Source organism: Octopus sinensis, linkage group LG2 (assembly GCF_006345805.1).
Source record: "Octopus sinensis linkage group LG2, ASM634580v1, whole genome shotgun sequence".
Classification (NCBI taxonomy): domain Eukaryota; kingdom Metazoa; phylum Mollusca; class Cephalopoda; order Octopoda; family Octopodidae; genus Octopus; species Octopus sinensis.
In genome coordinates this window covers 28,267,134-28,287,896 of record NC_042998.1, presented here as the reverse complement: position 1 = coordinate 28,287,896, position 20,763 = coordinate 28,267,134, and positions in this window count along the sequence as shown.

Here is a 20,763-nt window from a genome sequence, read left to right as displayed (position 1 = left end):
CTCCGAGGAAGGGATATTATTAATTAATATCCTAGAAACAGCTGTAAGACATTCTATCAATAAATGGTCCAATATCTATACAACCTTGGTTTTCTTCTATCTCATTACGCAAAAAATTCTTATATACACACATATATATATATAAACTTAGATATGTTTCGACCAAAGATTGGTCCAGGCCATGTCTAACTTAATAGCACCACCTGATAGGATTATTCGAATCCTGTTTAAGTCAAGTTTTGTTCAAGTAGTGAGTTTTTGTTGGGTGAGTTGTATCCAGTTTTGTTCAAGTAGTGAGTTCTTGTTGGGTGAGTTGTATCCAATTATGGGTGGCTTATCTGGTATTCTTTGAAGGAATCTATCCAGACTCTGTTTAAAGTTGATGGGATCCTTTTCCTCTTTGATCTCCCTCGGGACAATGTTAAATAGGGCAGGGCCTGTTGAGGAAAAGAAATTATGTTGCAGTGTACATGTATGTTGTGATCTTGAATTGGGCAAGGGACGTATAGCCCGTGGTCCAAGTCTTGGATGAACCTTGAAGCTAATGTTTAGGTCGTTTGGGCAAAGTTGGCGGTATATTTTCCACATCGTACAAATGATGTTCCGCTCACGGCGACGCTGGAGGGAGTAAAGTTTCAAGGCTTTAAGGCGATCCCAATAATCGAGAGCAGCCATGCCTTCAATTTGTTTAGTGAGAACCCTCTGGGGTGACTCAATTCTGGAGATGTTTTGTCTTGTGTGAGGAGACCACAGTGGGCAGCAGTATTCAAGGTGTGGCCGTACAAAGGAGGAAAAAAGTGGTATGATGACACCTTGTTCTCTGGACCGGAATGTTCTTAAGATCCAGGAACTCATCCTTCGAGCTATATCGACCTTCTTGTTGATGTGTGCACTCCAACTGAGATCCTCATCAACAATTACACCCAGGTCTCTGATATTGTTAGAGGCTGTGAGCGGCCCCCTGAAGGAAGAGAGTATGGTTGTTTTAGTGAGGAATTTCTTCCAAAATGCATCAGCTCAAATTTTCCCTCATTCAGTTGCATTTTGTTTCTGTCTGCCCATTGACTCACAGCATATAGATCAGACTGGAGTTGAGTTCGGTCTGCTTCTTCATTGACGATTTGCTGGAGCTTAGTGTCATCAGCGAATATTTTCACTTGCAGTAATGTACGACACTGGAAAGGTCGTTTACGTAATATATATATATATATATATATATATATATATATATATATATATATATATATAATTATAATTGGAGTTCAGCTAACTGCTTCACCACATACCGAAATTAGAAATAGGGGTTAAAAATTTCCTTTCAGCTGCTATAAGAATCTCCATTAAAATTATATATATATATATATGTGTGTGTGTGTGTGTGTGTGTGTAGGCATGTATATGTATGTGTGTATGTATCTATATGTATCAAATTTCCTCATGCAGTCAAGACATTCTTACTTCTCGATAAAGTGGCATTTTCTATCTAATCTTTTCAGCGTGGTCTGTCAGTGATTTTAACTACCCTAACCAGAATAAAATTCATATGTTAACTCCCCAGCTTTTGTGTAACTAGGTTTAAGCATTCAACTTGCTCTTTGCCCTTTCTACTGAGAAATTGAACATCCAGACCGACATCGCTAGGACCCATAGTTTCTTTTTGGTATCCAATCACATGCCCTTAACGTATTAATATACTTTTCAAATGTTGATCATTTATGAATTTCTATTCAAGGAATATGTACTACAATGTGTAAATATCATTTGAAATATCGACAATTTTTTCTTGAGGTATTTAGATGTTGGGCGCAGGAGTGGCTGTGTGGTAAGTAGCTTGCTTACCAACCACATCGTTTCGGGTTCAGTCGCACTGCGTGGCACCTTGGGTAAGTGTCTTCTGCTATAGCCTCGGGCCGACCAAAGCCTTGTGAGTGGATTTGGTAGACGGAAACTGAAAGAAGCCTGTCGTATATATGTATATATATATAAGTGTGTGTGTGTATATGTTTGTGTGTCTGTGTTTGTCCCTCTAGCATTGCTTGACAACCGATGCTGGTGTGTTTACGTCCCCGTCACTTAGCGGTTCGGCAAAAGAGACCGATAGAATAAGTACTGGGCTTACAAAGAATAAGTCCCGGGGTCGATGTTCTCGACTAAAGGCGGTGCTCCAGCATGGCCGCAGTCAAATGACTGAAACAAGTAAAAAGAAAAAAAAAAGAAAAATAAGTACAGAATATTGTGAATGGGATTGTTGTAAGACAAAAACGCTATCAATAAATAACAGAATGCTATTTTCAAAAATTCAGTCTAACTAAATTTCGAATTTTTCGCAATAGCTTTTGCTTTCGTTAATCTTCTAAGAAAGACATTAGAAAGTAAATGACGTGCTTGAATTATATGTTAACTGAGGACAATACGTTGAAGACTAAACCGAAATAATCAATATTATTTGCATCCGAGTACATGTTTACTTCTAGAAATTCAATTTAAAATATGCCGAAAGCATCTGCTTCAAAAGTAAAAATTGAAAAGCGAAGCGACGACGAAGAAAATAATCGGCATGCATAAGTCTTCTCGGTTATATTTTACAATGAAACTATATAAAATATAAATAACCGACACATCATTTTCACTTGTTTTCGTGGCGAGAAATATTTCATGAGCATGAAAAGAATATAAGACATACAATTTTTTACGAACGTATCCTCGCTTCAAACACCATCATTATAATCATCAATGTTAACATCAAACTTAAATTAATCGTCATATTTTTAGTAGAATTATGTGCAACCATACATCATTATATTGTGTGGTGTGACATTCTACCACTGCAGCATATGTTTTTGAAAAAATTTTTTATCAATATCATCTATTCATATACACACGTCGTTCAGATATATTTGTATTTGATGCTGTTTTTAGTAATAAAAAGAAATATGAATTTACTGTCACTTACAAAGAACAATTTCAACGATCCCGCCAGACTACATATCTGCGGCTGGAAACTTTTAATATTTTGGTCTTATTGGCAGAATAGTATTTTCTTGTCACTGTACAGACCCACCTGTTAGTGACAGTCTTCACTGCAGTGACTAAACGTGAAGGCGCTCTCCGCTAATCTTATTCTATTTCTTTACTAACCACAAGGGGCTAAACACAGAGGGGACAAACAATGACAAACGGATTAAGTCAATTATATCGACCCCAGTGCGTATTCAGAATCCGTCTCAGGCTATGTAGATGGAGAGCTAGAGACACCGCTCCTTTTACGACCGTATAGAATGACTGGGCAATGCTGAGTAGCAACGGATGGCAACGAATCTTAGCAAGAATTTTGGCCAGGTCATCGCTATAAATAACCAAAACGCTTTCATGAAGTCACCGAAAGCAATGTAGAATGGTTGCCTTTGCTCTCTGCATTTTTCTTGTGAGTGTTGTGACCTGATACCATATGAGACTAGAGATACACCATTTCAGCGATATATTTACAGTTTGTTTATAACAACCTGAAGGAAGATCTATTAAATGATGATCAGCAAAGATATTTCTAAATATTTCGATTTTGGATTTGGTTTGCAAGATTCTTTATATGAGTTCATGTGTTGAAGCATATTCTGTTGTGTTTGGGGAGAGTCATTTTCTTTTTGTGCCTTATAATGTAACACACTCACTGGTAAAATTTCCACCTTTTTCTTATTTTTATTTTCCTAAAAGTTTCGTTGCGTCTTGCAACCTTTTCAAAAGTATAGGCAATACAACTGCTAGGCACACCTTCAACTTCAGCTTGTAGCATTTAAATAATTTAAAATTCATAAAAGTATTTTTACTTTACTCACTCTAAGCGAAGGCATGCTAAATGGTAGCTAACCAGCGCACATTACCACAACCACAATGCACAATACAAATGTTCAATATATTTTGGACACTTGTGCTATTCTGAGTAAGTTATAAAATTAATTAGACATAATTTTAAATATTTCTGATTTCTAAATGCAAAAGAATGTTTACATTGTATTGAATCAATCAATTCAGAGATATAAATGAAAACGTTAAAATTAGATTCAGGCAGGTTTTCGGAAATATTTAGCAATAACTTTGAATGGAAACAGCATTTGAAATTAGAATAATTGTGTAATCTAATAAATACATGTTTATTGTGTGTGAAATAATATGATATTTGATGATACATTTGACCGACATTTATGGCCGCAATGAAAAGATATTATCGTAGAATATAATTACACACACATACATACACACACACACACACCACACACACACACACAAACACTCATATGCATACATATATACATTCACACATGCGCATATGAATTATTAGTGTGTCTACTTCGTGTTTAGAAGCTACAAAAGGCATGCCCAGAAGATTAAAGTTGTTATTCGCCATCAAACACAGAATGTTATATAACATTTCATCTAAGAAAAAGGAACCAATCAGTCCTCAAACCACCAGCAGATTGCGCCAATTGTCCTGCTTAGAAGAAAAACGCGAATAATTGCTTCCACCTTTTAGAGAAGAATATTGTCAAATGACTTGAATTTACGGTTTATTACTGACTATCAGGTGAAAAGATTTACAACATAAAATATAAAGGATATATTAAAACTTTATGAGATGCATTGTCCGATGTTTTACCTATGCTACCATTCCTTCGTCAAGGTCTATCCCGTGATCTCATCTTGGTGGAAAAGTTAAATGAGTGAGTGTCAGAGCTATGGCGTCGGGGACTTCGAGGACCAAGTAGGATAGGTCTGACACTGGTAGTGCTAGGACTACAAGGTGGGCAAGTCTAACTGGTCTAATATCGGCAGTGCTAGAGCTGCAACCCGGTTAACTGAAGGGCAATGGTGAATTCCAGGCAGTGTCTGTCCCGAAATTCGGTGGCTTCTAGTAGCGCTGCGTTGCGTCTGCAGGCATTCTGCTACGAAAAGCCGTAACACACGAACTACCTGCCGCCGGTCGTGTATGGTGACTTACGAATACAGACAGGAGTTGTCTTTGCGGACTCTAATTATCTCTTGAAATTCCTGCGAAATGACAACGGAACAACAGCGGTGAGCCCAATGGGAGTTCACTCCTCCCGGGTGAAAGCTGTACAAGATAAGAAGAAGATTATGCTACAATCTGCCGCATATATTGTATAATAAATAATAATTTCTAATGTACAGTGTTTAGGCTAAATTTGACCATTCCTCATATGGTCAGGCCTTGTGGCAAATGTACGCTCTCAAGTAATGTCTACTGATTTACAAACAAGGAAGGGAAGCGTTCTGGTCACCTCACAGTTGCTTCTCTTCGTATCGAGTACTGAAGGGAACGAACAATGTCGAAACGCATCCATTAGGCCAATGGAAGGCACTGAGCTGATAGTGGAGGTTTACCGACTCCTCCACTTTACATGGCTTGTCAGAGCTTGAAACAGGTAGTACTGGGCTCCTGGTACCAGTAGCAAGATATTCCTAGCCTAGACCTTGTGCCCCTATTCATGTATATATGTGCATCTGAGTGTATGAGTGTGTGTGTGTGTGTGTGTGTGTGTGTGTGTGTGCGTGCGTATACATAGATAGATAGATAGATAGATAGATAGATAGATAGATAGATAGATAGATAGATAGAAGATAGATAGATAGATAGATATAGATAGATAGATAGATAGATAGATAGATAGATAGATAGATAGATAGATAGATAGATAGATAGATAGATAGATAGATAGAGACAAGCAGACAGACAGAGAACAATGGCATAGAGAAAACAGTGGAATAGCAAATTCGTTCGATCGCCAAGCGTCAAATAGAATGCTTTAAGGTGTGTGTTATGGATCACTGCTCCCTAAACTAAATGTTGGTGATCTCCACTTAGCATTTGAACCTTTCCGTTTCCCCATCTGCAACTTTCAGGACAAATTTGATGATGTTTGGTAGAATTTTCTTTTCTGTTTGCTTGTTTGTTTGTTTTTTTTCGCACGACGAGATGGGCGTCGAAAAAGATTAACGGAGGTTCAAAGGATGCGTATATTTGTGCGTGAGCGTGTTGTGCGTGCGAGCTTTTCTGCGCCTAATGGAAAGTGAGTAACAGAAAGAAGAAACAAAGGATGAGAAAATATTTAGATTGATTTAACACCATCGAATTCTAGATAACAGAAAAAATTATTCATGTTTACAAAAATTAAATTATTATTGAATTTAGATTTTCTATAATTAGGTTTTATATTTATTTATAACTGAAATTATTAATCGATGATTCTGGTATGGTTTTCTTGAATTTTTAAATAATTTCATTCTTACTTTTATTGGGATATTTTTTCTCGCATGAATTCAAGATCTACTTTTTATTCTTCCTTCGAAATATTTCGAAATAAATCTTCTGTATGGCTTTCTTACATTCTGTGTTTCTTTTGGTTAATGTCAAGATTGTCAACTCCAAAAACAATTTTTCAAATTAATGATCTTAACGAAAAGTATCAATAAGAATAATGCAGCTCACAAAATATTGTATTAGAAAATGAATGTTTATCTATATACGCATTCGTTGTAATATCCTCATGCAGTGGCCTTCTTAATGCAGTCTCAGACAATGTCAGCACCATGATCATTCATTTAACTTTAGGTTATATTCTACCAGCTGCATAGAATTTCCTGTAAATTATTTTGTTTATTTAACTCAGAAATTAAGGATGAATGACTAAAATATGGAAAAATCCTGAACCAGTAGCTGAGGTATTTCTAAGAATGTTTAATGTTTTTAAGAATGTTTTAAGAATGTTTACTCACTAACTTGAATTTTCCGGGCCACATTCTTCAAAAAATTTCTATGCTTTATAGATGCGCTTTAACGGTGGCTAAATGTAATTATTAAATCGCATGTAATTTTGATACATATGTACACTTGCGACAGAAATTAATTAGCACTTCTCAAATTTCTACATTAAATAGGTTAAATCAATTAACCTATGAGCTGTTCAAAACGTCTTACGCGATGAGAAAACTTAGTATGGTGTGATTTCGGTCCTTGCGAGGCGCTACCTATATCTATTAAACAAAGGAATTTGTCTGCATCCGCACTCCAAGTTGTTGTTGCACTGCTATGTCAAAATCATAAGGCTGTAGACTCTCAAACTGCTCTGCAAACAAAGTTACGTCATCGTTCTGCGCAACAGTGAACTCGCAACAAAGCAATAGTTCGAGATATGGCCACTAGGTGACAGCACATACCTTGAGTGAAGAGCAAATCAAGGGTGCTAATTAATTTCTGACGGTAGTGTACTTTCAGAGTACATTTCGAACTCTTAATTTTATCTGTTGCATCTATGCCTTCTCAAAGTTGGTTGTATCTACCTACCTAGATAGATAGATAGATAGATAGATAGATAGATAGATAGATAGATAGATAGATAGATAGATAGATAGATAGATAGACAGACAGATAGATAGATAGATAGATAGATAGATAGATAGATAGATAGATAGATAGATAGATAGATAGATAGATAGATAGATAGATAGATAGATAGATAGATAGAGAAGGTGTGAGAGTTCTTCGATGCTTTATATCTCGTAGCACTACGAATTTTTGCCACTACAGACAATGTCAGTGGTTCTCATTCGAGTAAATTACAGAGTATTCTTCACTGCGAAAATCTCGGCAACTGCAAGACCAACAGTTAGTTGACCACGCAGCAAGTCTCTCCTGTCCAGGCCATCAAACTATTCAGGAGTAGAAGGTCAGATAGAAATGGCATCATATTCGTTAGAGAACCGGCTACGATGCAGCCGAGGATTTGTTGCATTGCGTTAAGGAATCTAGCTTCTCATTAGCGTCGATTAACTGGAGCTAAGTACATGACTGGCCCTCTTATTATATTTCATTTCTAATTTATATTTTATATTTCATGTTTGAAACGCAAAATCAGTCACATTGCGATTGTAATAATCAGGAAGTAAACTTCGTCCGATGCTCTTACAAATCTGTCATCGTCTTCTCTCCTCCTCCTCAGATTCTCAAAAATACGCACGCACGCACACACACACACGCGCACGTGCAGGCATATACACACACATACTACAAAGACATAAATGTATGTTATGTATATAGGCGCATGCTTGATTTCATATATTATGCTGTAAATGCGGCGAGCTGGCAGAAGCGTTAGCACGCCGGGCGAAATGCGTAGCCGTATTTCGTCTGCCGCCACGTTCTGAGTTCAAATTCAAGCGAGGTCGACTTTACCTTTCATCCTTTTGGGGTCGATTAAATAAGTATCAGTTACACACTGGGGTCAATATAATCGACTTAATCCGTTTGTCCCCTCTGTGTTTAGCCCCTTGTGGGTAGTAAAGAAATAGGTATTTCGTCTGCCATTACGTTCTGAGTTCAACTTCCGCCGAAGTCGACTTTGCCTTTCATCCTTCCGGAGACGATTAAATAAGTACTAGTTACGCACTGGGATCGATGTAATCGACTGGCCCCCTCTCTGAAAATTTCGGGCCTTGTGGTAGAAAAGAATATATTATGCTGTAGTAAATTTTTTGTACAAAAGATTTTTGTTTACTCCTTGCTGAGAAATCGAAACTTTAACCGATGCTTGGTAAACACTGAATATTTCCAAAATTCTAATATAATTAAACTCAATGGTAATCTGGAGTTATGTTTGTTTCAGCTTATTGTAAAACATCGAGCATAGAATATAAGCAGCGATCGCGAGACACACCACGAAGAAATGATCAAACTTAATAACAATCTGTTCAGCAACAACTCCCACAAGAGCATACTGTCCACTCCAATTATGAAAAAAAGAGAGGATGAAACCAATAAAATGTCCACAGTCTGTCTACGCTATGTGAAAGGTCGCTCCAAAAAGATACAAAAGATATGCGGTCCATATGGCATCAGGGCATCAGGACAGTAATACAACACTTTGCAAACATCTCCTTCGAGTAAAACCACCAATAGAAGATAATATGACCGAAGACCGCGTATACTCTATCCCATGCAGGTGTGGTAGGTTATATAAAGGCGAAACATGCCGCTCCCTCAAAATAAAGGTAGACGAACATCGCAAAGCTGTGACACGAGGGTATATTGAAAAATCATGTATGGAATGATGGAGACCACCTCCCCCTGCGGGATGAAGTTAAAACAAAAGAGAACACCACTGGAAAACACGAAAACTTTAAGAAGCAGCTCATATAGTAGGACGCAACAACCTCCTATGCAGGCCGAGTGCAGATATGAGTAGCATATGGGAACAGGTATTAAGGAAGGATAGGAAAATTTTAGATTTATAAGCCCTTAAATTCACTCCATAATTGCCCACGGGCATATGATATAGTGGTTAAGAAGGTGGGCTAACTAACCCCAAGATTCTGAGTTCGATTTCAGACCGTGACCTGAATAATAATAATAATAACATCGAAAAATACCTTAGGAATTTCGAGCCCAGTTTCGAAATTTCCCCAAGATGAAGGCTTGAGGGTATATTAGCCGAAACGTTGTGTTAATAACAAACAAGATGAGGACAAATATCCGTCAAATGTAAATATATTTCTTTATTCCGTCAAATGTAAATAATGTACATAATTCCTCATCTCTTAAATATAGAACTGGATTGTAATTATATCCGGAAATTTCAGGAACAAAAGAAATCATAAAATTTCAAATGTCACGTTTACCTGTTTTTAGTTTATGAGGCAAAGGAGCTGCCATTGTGATGCAGAACAACTGGCATCTGGCAGAGATACATTCATTCTTTTTCGGTCAAATTTCCATCAATATGTGACAAATTTAATGAATTGGAAAGAAATAATTTGACTAAAGAAGGTTATTATTTAACTTCGTACCATTTTGCAAGTATTAACAAGCACAAAATGCTTGTAGTTTTAAGATTAGGGCGAAAAATATGTACGCATATGTAACAATGAACGTAAACATATATTTACACAAAGAGCAGATGAAATTCTGATGTAGTATTAGTTGATTTTATGACATCTAGTTTATATTGACTTGGTATGTACGTTGAAGTAAGATTACGCAGAAAGAATTAAATAAATTAATCGAAGTGCTTTCATTTAATCTTAGCAAAATACGAAAAGTAACAAATAAATTACTATAATCTCTTTTCTCGACTCACTAATAAAAAGGATAACAGAAGTTCTCAAACATGTTTTGGAGCTGAAGAGAACGATTCACTGAAATTATACATTACTAGCAGTATAGCCCAGCGTTGCTCGGGCTTGTTTTCTTTTCGACCCTGTAGAATTGGAATTTTTGAAAAGTAAAATTTTGCATTATTTAGCTTGTTATTCTCTTTAAGTGAACATTTTCCTGGTTGAAATACACCGAAAAATGGCGACACAGCAGTCAAAAAATCGTAAAAAATAGGGATTTTCATAGAAAAAAAAAGCACCTTTATGGTGTAAATAATTTTTGGTGTTAACAAGGTCCGATTTGATTTTTTTCTGCTACGGAAGGAAGAGCAAGCCTTCTTCTATCATACTCTCAATTTTGGTCAACTTACGCCGCAGGGTCTCGGAGGAGATAGTGTTAGTTGAAGGTTACCAATCCTGCCATACACAGACAACTTCAGCTTTATATATAGAGAGATTTGCAATACGTAAATAGGAGTTCACACTTTCGCAAATAAATCTTGTCAATTCTTTATACCAAGTGTAAAATATTTCTGGATTATATAACATTATATAACATTTCCAAACACCTTTAGGATAGAAAGAATATACCAAAACATAATTTAAAAGACTGAGTATTCACTTCGATGACAAATCTCAGTGCATTACGTCACTGAATTTTGTTGTTTTTTCATCAGATGAAATTAATATTTCTTTACAGGTTACTGCAGAATATTTTCGAAGCATGACAAAAATTATCTATCCTTGTTTGACATGATTTTGATCCAATTTATATAATATGATTTTGTATCTCCCTCATAAAAACTAATTATCAAATAAATCAAACATATTAATTAAAGAAAAATAAATATCTTATTTTAATTAGATAACCACAAAAATCACATTAACTTTGAAGAACTATGCCTTTGTTATCTGGTTTTCTCTCATCTTTTGTGTATAATACTCTGAAACACAAACTGATTTGAATCATCGCCATCTTATTTGATTGGCGATGAAAGAAGAAGAAAAGCTGGTATTGGGGAATATGAATAATAAATGCATCTAATTAGAGCTTGAATAATTGATGAAATTAATTACTCTATTCTAATCAAATTAAATAACGTCCATTCCACTTTGTAGTTTAATAGAAATGCTATGGAACGGATTCACTACAGTGAAGTCTGAAAGGAAATACGAAAAAGTTATTAATTTTACAAATTCGAGAATAAAAGTATTATTCTGTTGATTTGTCAAAACATATTAAGCCAGTTGATTCGAAAATAAAAGGAACGTTGAGAATATTTATCAATACATAATGTTGAAATCTTTCCCTGGGGAACGTATCAATGTCTTACGTCTAAGTATTTATGTAAAAGAAGTGTAAAGGCACCGACAAGCAAATAGACAAAGTCGGTAGTATATGATCACTTATGTCTCAAAATAATTATACTTGCCAAGCCATTAACTTGTATCGATTCTTCTATGAACATATACTGAGAAAATTGGATCGATATTTTCAGATTATGGTATTCGACAACATTTACTTGAATAAAGAAACGTGATGGAAAACGACAAAAATCAATAAAGGTTAGTGGAAGCGTCTCTTCGTATCTGCCAAGTTCAGAGAAAACTTGATAGGATCATGAGTTCTCACATATAAGACATGAAATATAAGAAGCGTATGTGGGTTGCTGCTCCGTTAGAATAATTATATGGTTCTAGTGGATTTACTAATAAAACTACATCTAATGAATCCGTCATAACCGTCAGAAATGGAAAGTTCGGGATTTGAAGGAAATGGTGGAGTGCTACACTGTACGTATAACAATAATTCTTTCTGATAATGTTTCTCGTTTCAAATTCCACTGAGATCAATTTTGTCTCTGATACATCGTTGTTGATTCGCTTACGTTAAAGTAAATCATTCAAACATTGGTCAATGAATATCTTCAGAAATGAAAATACTCATGGAAATTTTGATAAATCTAGAAAGTTTGTTTCTTACTCCGATACACATCTAAGATAAAGTTGGACATTGTTGTACATTACTTAGATAATTTAGAACTAAATATAGAAGAGAATATTTCTCGATTATTATGTATATATATATATATATATATATATATATATACATATATATATATAAATGAAAGAATGGAGTTGAACGACGATTTAACAAAATTCCTTTATTCTCGACATATATGTTTCGAAGGCTGCATATTTCTAATTTAGAAGGAATAAGGGGTGCATTATGTCGCTTTCTCATCAGGAAAAACAAGGAACTTATGTCAGCATCAAGATGAACAAAAACTTTAAAGAAACACTCATTATCGCTATGGGCTCCGTGTGGGCAGTCATCTAAAGATTTTTGTTCTTCTTGATGCTGACATAAGTTCCTTGTTTTTCCTGATGAGAAGGTGGCACAATGCACCCCTTATTCCTTCGAAATTAGGAATATGCAGCCTTCGAAACATATGTCGAAAATAAAATAAAGGAATTTTGTTAATTCGTCGTTCAACTCCATTCTTTCATTTATTTGTATTAAAAAAACACACAAATTTCCACACGAAAGAACGTGATCTCTGACCTTGGCATGTAGCTTCAACCGTGTTTTTCTGACGTGAATTTGCTACCCAGGTATCGGTTAACCGAATTATCCATACTAAGATAATTCATTCAACTACTTATATATATATATATATATATATATGTATGTATGTATGTATGTATGTATGTAAAAGGGTAAAGACCCCCTTCGGTCATGAATGACCATGGGATTGCACCTAGAAAGTTACCCTCCTAGACACAAGTCCGGGCAAGGTTGTTTATGGAAGGCCAGCAGTCGCCCATGCATACCGACCTCCCCTCTCCACGCCACCAGTGTTATCCAAGGGAAAGACAAAGGTCGATACAGCTTGGTACCAGTGACGTCGCAACTCATTTCTACAGCTGAGTGAACTGGAGCAACGTGAAATAAAGTGCCTTGCTCAAGAACACAACACGCAGCCCGGTCCGGGATTCGAGCTCACAACCTCACGATCGTAAGCTCGACGCTCTAACCACTGAGCCATGCGCCTTCACTCATGTATGTATATATATATATATATATATGTGTATGTATGTATGTTATATATGTATATATATATATATGTATATATATATTGATATACATGTGTGTATATATAAATGTACATATGTATATATATATATATATATATATATATGTATGCATATATGTATATATATATGTATATATATATGTATATATATATATGTATATATATATATATGTGTATATATATATGTGTATATATATACATATGTATATATATGTGTGTATATATATATGTATATATACATATGTATATATATATATGTATATATATATGTATATATATATATGATGATAATAATAATAATAATAATAACAGCAATAATAATAATGATAATGATGATGATGATGATGATGATTAAAAGCCAGAGGGAGTAATGGAAAACGAACATTACAAAATACTCTGGGATTTTAACATGCAATGTGACCAAGTCATAGAGGCGAGACGACGAGATATCCTGATCATCCATAAAGATGTAAAAGAAGTAAAGATAATAGATGCTGCAATACCAGGTGGTTCGAGGGTGAAATGTAAGGAAACAGAAAAGAATGAGAGATACCAGCCACTGCGGGACGAGATAGGAAAGTTATGGGGCATGAGGAAAGTAATGGTGATACCAGTGGTAATTGGAGCATTAGGAGCAGTTTCCACGGGATTTGAAAAGCATATTAAGAATATTGGATCTGCTGTCAGGCTTGAGGTGATCTGGAAGACAGCATTGTTGGGTACAGCTCGCATTCTAAGAAGACCATTGCCACTTTGAAACCTTTGGTGATTTGTTATTGGCTGCTTTCAAGTAAAGTATAACCGGTAATTAAGAACTATCCGAGAGTCTTTCAGAATAACAACAACAATAATAATAACAATGATTTCAAATATTTTATTCCACCTTAAGTCCGATGATTTTAAGTCTAATACTATAACTTCTAATGTGTTAATAACGTTTAAGCCGTTAATGTTATTTAATATGAAATATGCGCCACGTTCCTACATATATATATATATATATATATATATATAACAAAACATTAGGGAATAAATCTAAACTTACAGGGAAAAATCAGATTTAGGATTGAATCTAATTTTATAGTAAAATATTATATTATATTAAATTAGAGATAAAACCACTATTAGGCAAATCATACAATGAAAAACTAATTATCTTTTTTTAATAATTTTGATATATATTCAAAATAATATAAATTAATTAATCTTATGTATTGGCTTAAGTTTTTCATTGTATGATTTGCCTAATAGTAGTTTTATCTCTAATTTAATATAATATATATATATATATATTATATATATATATATATATATATACGAGCTAAACGCCCCCTGTCCAATGGACGATGCTGAGTTGTCAAACATTTAAACCAAATTTTCTCAAAACAACTTGTCCGACCGTCCCATAGGCCACCCCTTTGAGAAACACTGATTTAACCTATATTTGAGACACCAGCAAAAGAAGAAATAAAGATAGACTCTTTTCTATTCCAAAGAAAGACGACTTTATTCACGCAAATATGCAACCGAAGAGTTTAAAATACCAGTAATGATAAGGCTGTTGACTGGGAGAACATAAAGATGGTTTAAACAGTAAGCTTGGCTGGAAAGAAACGTGACTTTAAGCAGTACAAAAACAACAAAAAATGGAAGGTGCAGTTATGTACAGGTTGACGGAAGAAAAGCAGGACAAAAACGGCTTTATCGATCGCATTCTCACCTGGAATCGATTCTTGTAATTTTTTCAAGACTTATACACGTCCAGATACCGTCGGTATCTACATATCAAATTTGAGCGCAATCGGATGGAGGATGCCCAAGATTAGAGAAGACTCACAGACAGACAGACAGACAGAACGGATTTTATATAAGATATATATTAGTAATAGTTTGCGTTCGAGCTCAGAACTTCTATTCCTTAACTAGAAACTCAATGATGCTTTATCTGATATGTCGAAAGAGACTGTCAGTAATTTATTGTTTTCCACTGCAACCATTCAGTTAAGGTTTAAAAAATACAATATTGAATCCGATGTTCGACACAAACGTTGTTCTTGGCTGTGAATAGAAGATGATTAAGATAAATGGTGTGAATATTGGCATTTCGGGAATTCTATTGTTTTCGAATCACATTGCAGGATGTATTGGTAATGGAAGCTGATAAATGGTCATTATGATTCTAAGGGTTAATAGTGGCGATTTCTTCTCCTTGGAGAAGAACTGCATTCTTCGAATATTTTACTAAAATCACCGTACACACCGTTATTTTCTAAGCTTTTTTATAACATCTATTTTATGTTTTGTTTTCTTTAAGCCGCATTAAAAAAAATTAGACAGAATTCTTTTTAAAACTCATTCATATTGCATGTTTTTAGCTTTATATTTCTGCAATAAATTGTTTTCCTAATGATTTCTTTCAAAATCAACGTCCCTTAAATTACCAGGAAATAAAATTACGTTCTCCGTCTCACACACAGACACACACACACACACCACACATATATTGGTTTCACATTTTGGCACAAGGCCAGCAAATTCGGGGGAGGGGTTAAGTCGAGTATATTGACATCAGTGCTCAAATGGTACTTATTTCATCGATCCAGAAAAGATGAAATGTAAAGCCAACTTGGATGGAATTTGATCTCAGAACATAAAGACAGGCGAAATGCTGTTAAGCATTTTGTACGGCGTGCTAAGTATTCTGTAAGATCAGTCAGATATATATATATATATATATATATATATATTATATATATATTATATATATATATATATATATATATATATATATATATATATATTATATATATATATAATATATATATATATAACCAAGGGAGAGAAAATGTCAGTGTTCATATTCAACCAATATATTTCAAAGCGTCAGAATACTCCACAGCATACATAGGTGCATTCATATACACAAGAGATAATATACAAATTTATAAATATTTAAATACATAAATGTACTTGCGATGTTGTTTGTCTGTATTAAAATCAATGAGGATATTAAAATATGCGGATGGTGAATGTATAGTGGTAATCCAAATAGATGAGAAAGATGGTATAAACTGATTTTAAAAGCAATCTTGAGCAGGTGAAAGGTTTGACGGCCGTTTCGAGAAGATATAGGTTTATAGGGGCGAGTTAATTTATATTCTCGAGGCTCTAACTTTTATAAAGAGATAATTATCCAATTTATTTCTTCATTATATATATATATATATATAGTTATCCGTAATAATGAAGGGTGAAATTAATTAATTTGGAATAATTATCAATTACACCAAGTAGTCTTCGGCATGTAAAAGCCTCATTTGAGGAAAATTTAAGTAATACTAAGCAATAAGGGTTCAGCAACGAATTGCCTTACCACATACCGAATTTAGAAATAGCAGTCAAGGGTTATAGCTATTTCTTCTACTAAAAAGGGAGATCTCAGTAAAACAGCAATTGGAAGGCTGACACTGTTTGTGTCAGCCTTCCAATTGCTGTTTTTACTGAGATCTCCCTTTTTAGTAGAAGAAATAGCTATAACCCTTTGACTGCTATTTCTAAATTCGGTATGTGGTAAGGCAATTCGTTGCTGAACCCTTATTGCTTAGTATATATATATATATATATATATATATATATAATATATATATATATATATATATATATATATATATATATATATATATATATATATATATCAGTGGACATTTGCAGGCAATTATCTGATGAACTGACATCAGCTTTACACCACAAACTGTTAGAAACCGCCTAAAAGAATTTGGACTGTTCGGCCGCAACGCTCCAAAGAAGCTGATAATTTCTGGCACGAATCGGAAACGGATCAAGTTTGCTAATAGCCATATTGAAAGGACGGTCGAAGACTGGTCAAAAGTTCTTTGAAGCGACGAATACCGCTTCTGCATCTTTGGATCAGACGGAAAGACTTATTTTAGACGCCGTCCAACTGAAGAATTCCGTCCTAAGTGTGTCAAGAAAACGGCGCAAGCGGGAAGTTTCAGCAAAACCAATAAAATTTTATTCCTTGTGTCGTTTCATATTTGACGGGGTATTGCTAGAGAAAGACAATAAGAGTGAAGTCCTTGACTGAGATCGCCTTTCTTTTTGTTATCGTACTTCATAGGATGAACGGGAATAGAAAATATATTATTTCCCGTTACTGTACATCAGTAATTTTTTGTATGCGTGTAGGTTACTAATAATGAAATTAACCAAATGGTCGGAAAAGTCATGCAGTGCAAATAGTAAGTTATACAATCACGTGTTTATGAATTTACAATAAGCTTTTCAATTTGATCTTTTGCCAGTACATAACTATGTGTGCATTCCAATTCACTATCATGCAATTTTACGAATGTGTATATATAGGATAAACTAAGGACTTTTACTTGGCTAAATTAAGTCAACATAATACTCAATTTATTCAAAAAGATTCTAAGAAAATCTTTGAATGCTTGCTATTATTATAAATTTACTGAGGGAGCGATTGAGTGCTAAATAATCCAAAGGGGTTATTACATATAATATAACAGAACATTACACGCATTGGGAATTAAATGTAAATATTTTATTTAGCAACTAATAGAAAACTACGCGTGTAACTAATAAAAATGCTTTTGGTTATAAAATGTACGTAAGATGGTGTAAATTTATACCTTATAAAGAATCTATCGTGTTTTGTCTTGTTTTCGGGATGTACTCTGCAACATATTCAGAATTCAAATTCTTTCCAAAAGATTACACGAACGGAAATACACACGGTGTTGTAAATGCTGGTTGTTTGTCGTGCAATTTAAAACTTAAATTACATTAATCATCTTTTATCTTCCGCTCGCTTTAGTCATTGGACTGTGGCCAATTTTGGAGCACCTCCTTAAAAGATACTAGTCGAACAAATTGATCCTAGCGTTAATTTTCAAGTCTGGCGCTTTGTAACTCTTATTTCTTTATTCACCATACGGTTATACATATAAAGACAGAACATCACGAATGATTTTACATGAATATGCGTTGGGGTCTATTAAAAATTTACAAATGATTATATAATTCGGATGATAGGACATTTTTTACACAAACAATTTCACAGATGGAGTGGGGCGGGCTTACGGACCCCACGAACCCCGCCACGACACTGACCTTAGGTTTTTTTTTCCTTCTTTTTTTCCGGCTTACCTCGCATTCATGAGGGTCCTTTTACTCACAACATTCTTCCATCTTTCATCGAACACTTTCTTACTCAGGCCCCTCCTCTCTAGTTCTATTTGTCTTTTTAGGTGGAATTGTAACTCTGGCATGTATAGGTCTCGTTTGCTGTAATACTAAGTAACGCAGACATACAGAAGCCAACACCTGTTGCCAAGCGATGGGAGGAAACAAACACAGCAGGAACGCAAAGACATCCACATACGAATATATTTAATTTCCGTCTACAAAATTTACTCACGTCGGTTCGGGGCTGTAAGAGAAAAACTTGCCCAAGACACGGCACTGCGTAATTGATTCCCCAAACTCCCATTTTGTTTGTTTGTTGATATTTTTTATGACTAAATTGCATAAGTCACATATATTGCCACGTACACATCCGGTGGAAACAAAGCTAGTTTGATGCTTATTTTCACTTACACTCGTTTAGTTTTATCCGGGATTCATCTGAAATTTAATGTAAACTTTCAAGATAAAAAGCGAGAAACAGAATTTGCAGAAGCTCTTACTACTTGAGATCTGAATTCAATAAGAATTTGCTCCATCCCAATTAAAGAATTGTGTACATATGAAATGGAGAATAGTTAACAGTTATGTATTAAGAGAATATTTACTTGTCCGGAAACAAAAGATAACGATATATATATGACTAAACGTATTAATATACTTCAGAATTATTCATGCTACTTCAGAGTCAATCAACAAACATGAATTTCTTTTGAATCTAAATATCATAATACTTGAGTTCATGACTCCTTTTAGTACATTTTATAATTCATAATATCTACAAAGTAACGCCTTCAAATACCAGTCGTAAAGTGTATAGTTTTCGTAATAATAGGAAGCAAAACATAATTATATGTATTTTTAAATATATTGCTTCTATTAGGTTTAAAACATCTAGAAGAAACTACTGTAATTTCTCATTGTTTGAAAGGTGTATTTTAGAATTCGTCTCTATTGTTGTATAAATATGAATGTAATTTATATTTTCATCTAAACAGTGATTTTCCCTTCTGGGTTACTAATGTTTCACACTTCACATTCCTTTCATCTCTAATGAATATTTCCTTGAAGTCAACATATATAATATTCTTCTCTGTTTTAAATGGTGACTGTGTTGAATCGATATATCCTAAATAGAATTTATACTTTCGGTTCATGTAAACATATATATCTAGTCTTAATGTATAATACACACGTTTGATATACGCCTTTATAATTCGTGCTGTCTTCAAATAGATTTCAAATATTTTTACGTTTTTAACTCGGAAAAGTATGATTGCAGCGAATTAGTATTTCGCTAATAGAAGGATTATATTTCAACAGAAGAATAGATTCCTAATTATACTTAGAATAATGTGTATACGCAATTTATTTATTTCAATACACGTATTCATATACGTATGTTTAAGTATTAAAGTTAGTTTAAAGATATTTTCGGTTTGAACGGCAGTTTTTTCTAGCGGTGTCATATGAAATTGTCACCCATAATTATGATCCTAGTATCGATCTATTGCATTTCAATCTGGTTTAGGGTTAGGGTTAGGGATGTAAATAAACCCAATGTAAATAAACCCAATCTGTTTCTTAAACGAGGGACATATTCATACGGCACAGAATGTTTTGCACCTCAATAGACGTCATTGATTGGTTGAAATTGCAGAAAAAACAACAACAAATATCTTACAAACTATAGAATTTTCTCAATAAAGCCAAGAGAAAAAGATGTTTTATAAACACATTCTACCAGTAGACGAAGTTTAAAAGTGTTTAGTTACGTGAAAATTATTTTTAAAAACTGCCGTTCAAACCGAAAAGATCCTAGTTTAATTCTATTGATATGGCAAAGCACAAATATTTCCAGAATGGGTGAAAAAAAATCTACTAAATTGCTCCAGGAAAAACTCTTTCATAGACCAATACCGACATTAGTATTAAAAGGAAATAGCATAACAGGAACTTTTATCATTCCAGTCCCAGCCTACTTCTGAAGTGACGTTCATAGACAAAGTTATTGATAGCAGTGCTGAAACCAAAAACAAAATCCTTTTACGGCGATGATTCTTCAAACAATGTTTTCCCATTTCAACAACACGCTTAAAATAGATTGAAAATAATAGCCACTCTTCGTTTATAATTGTCTAATTAGACATATAATCAATTTTATATACACACAAAAAAATTATATGCGTGTGTGTGTGTTTATACATATATAAGTTGGAGTATTTATATATATATATATATATATATATATATATATATACACATATACATATATATATAT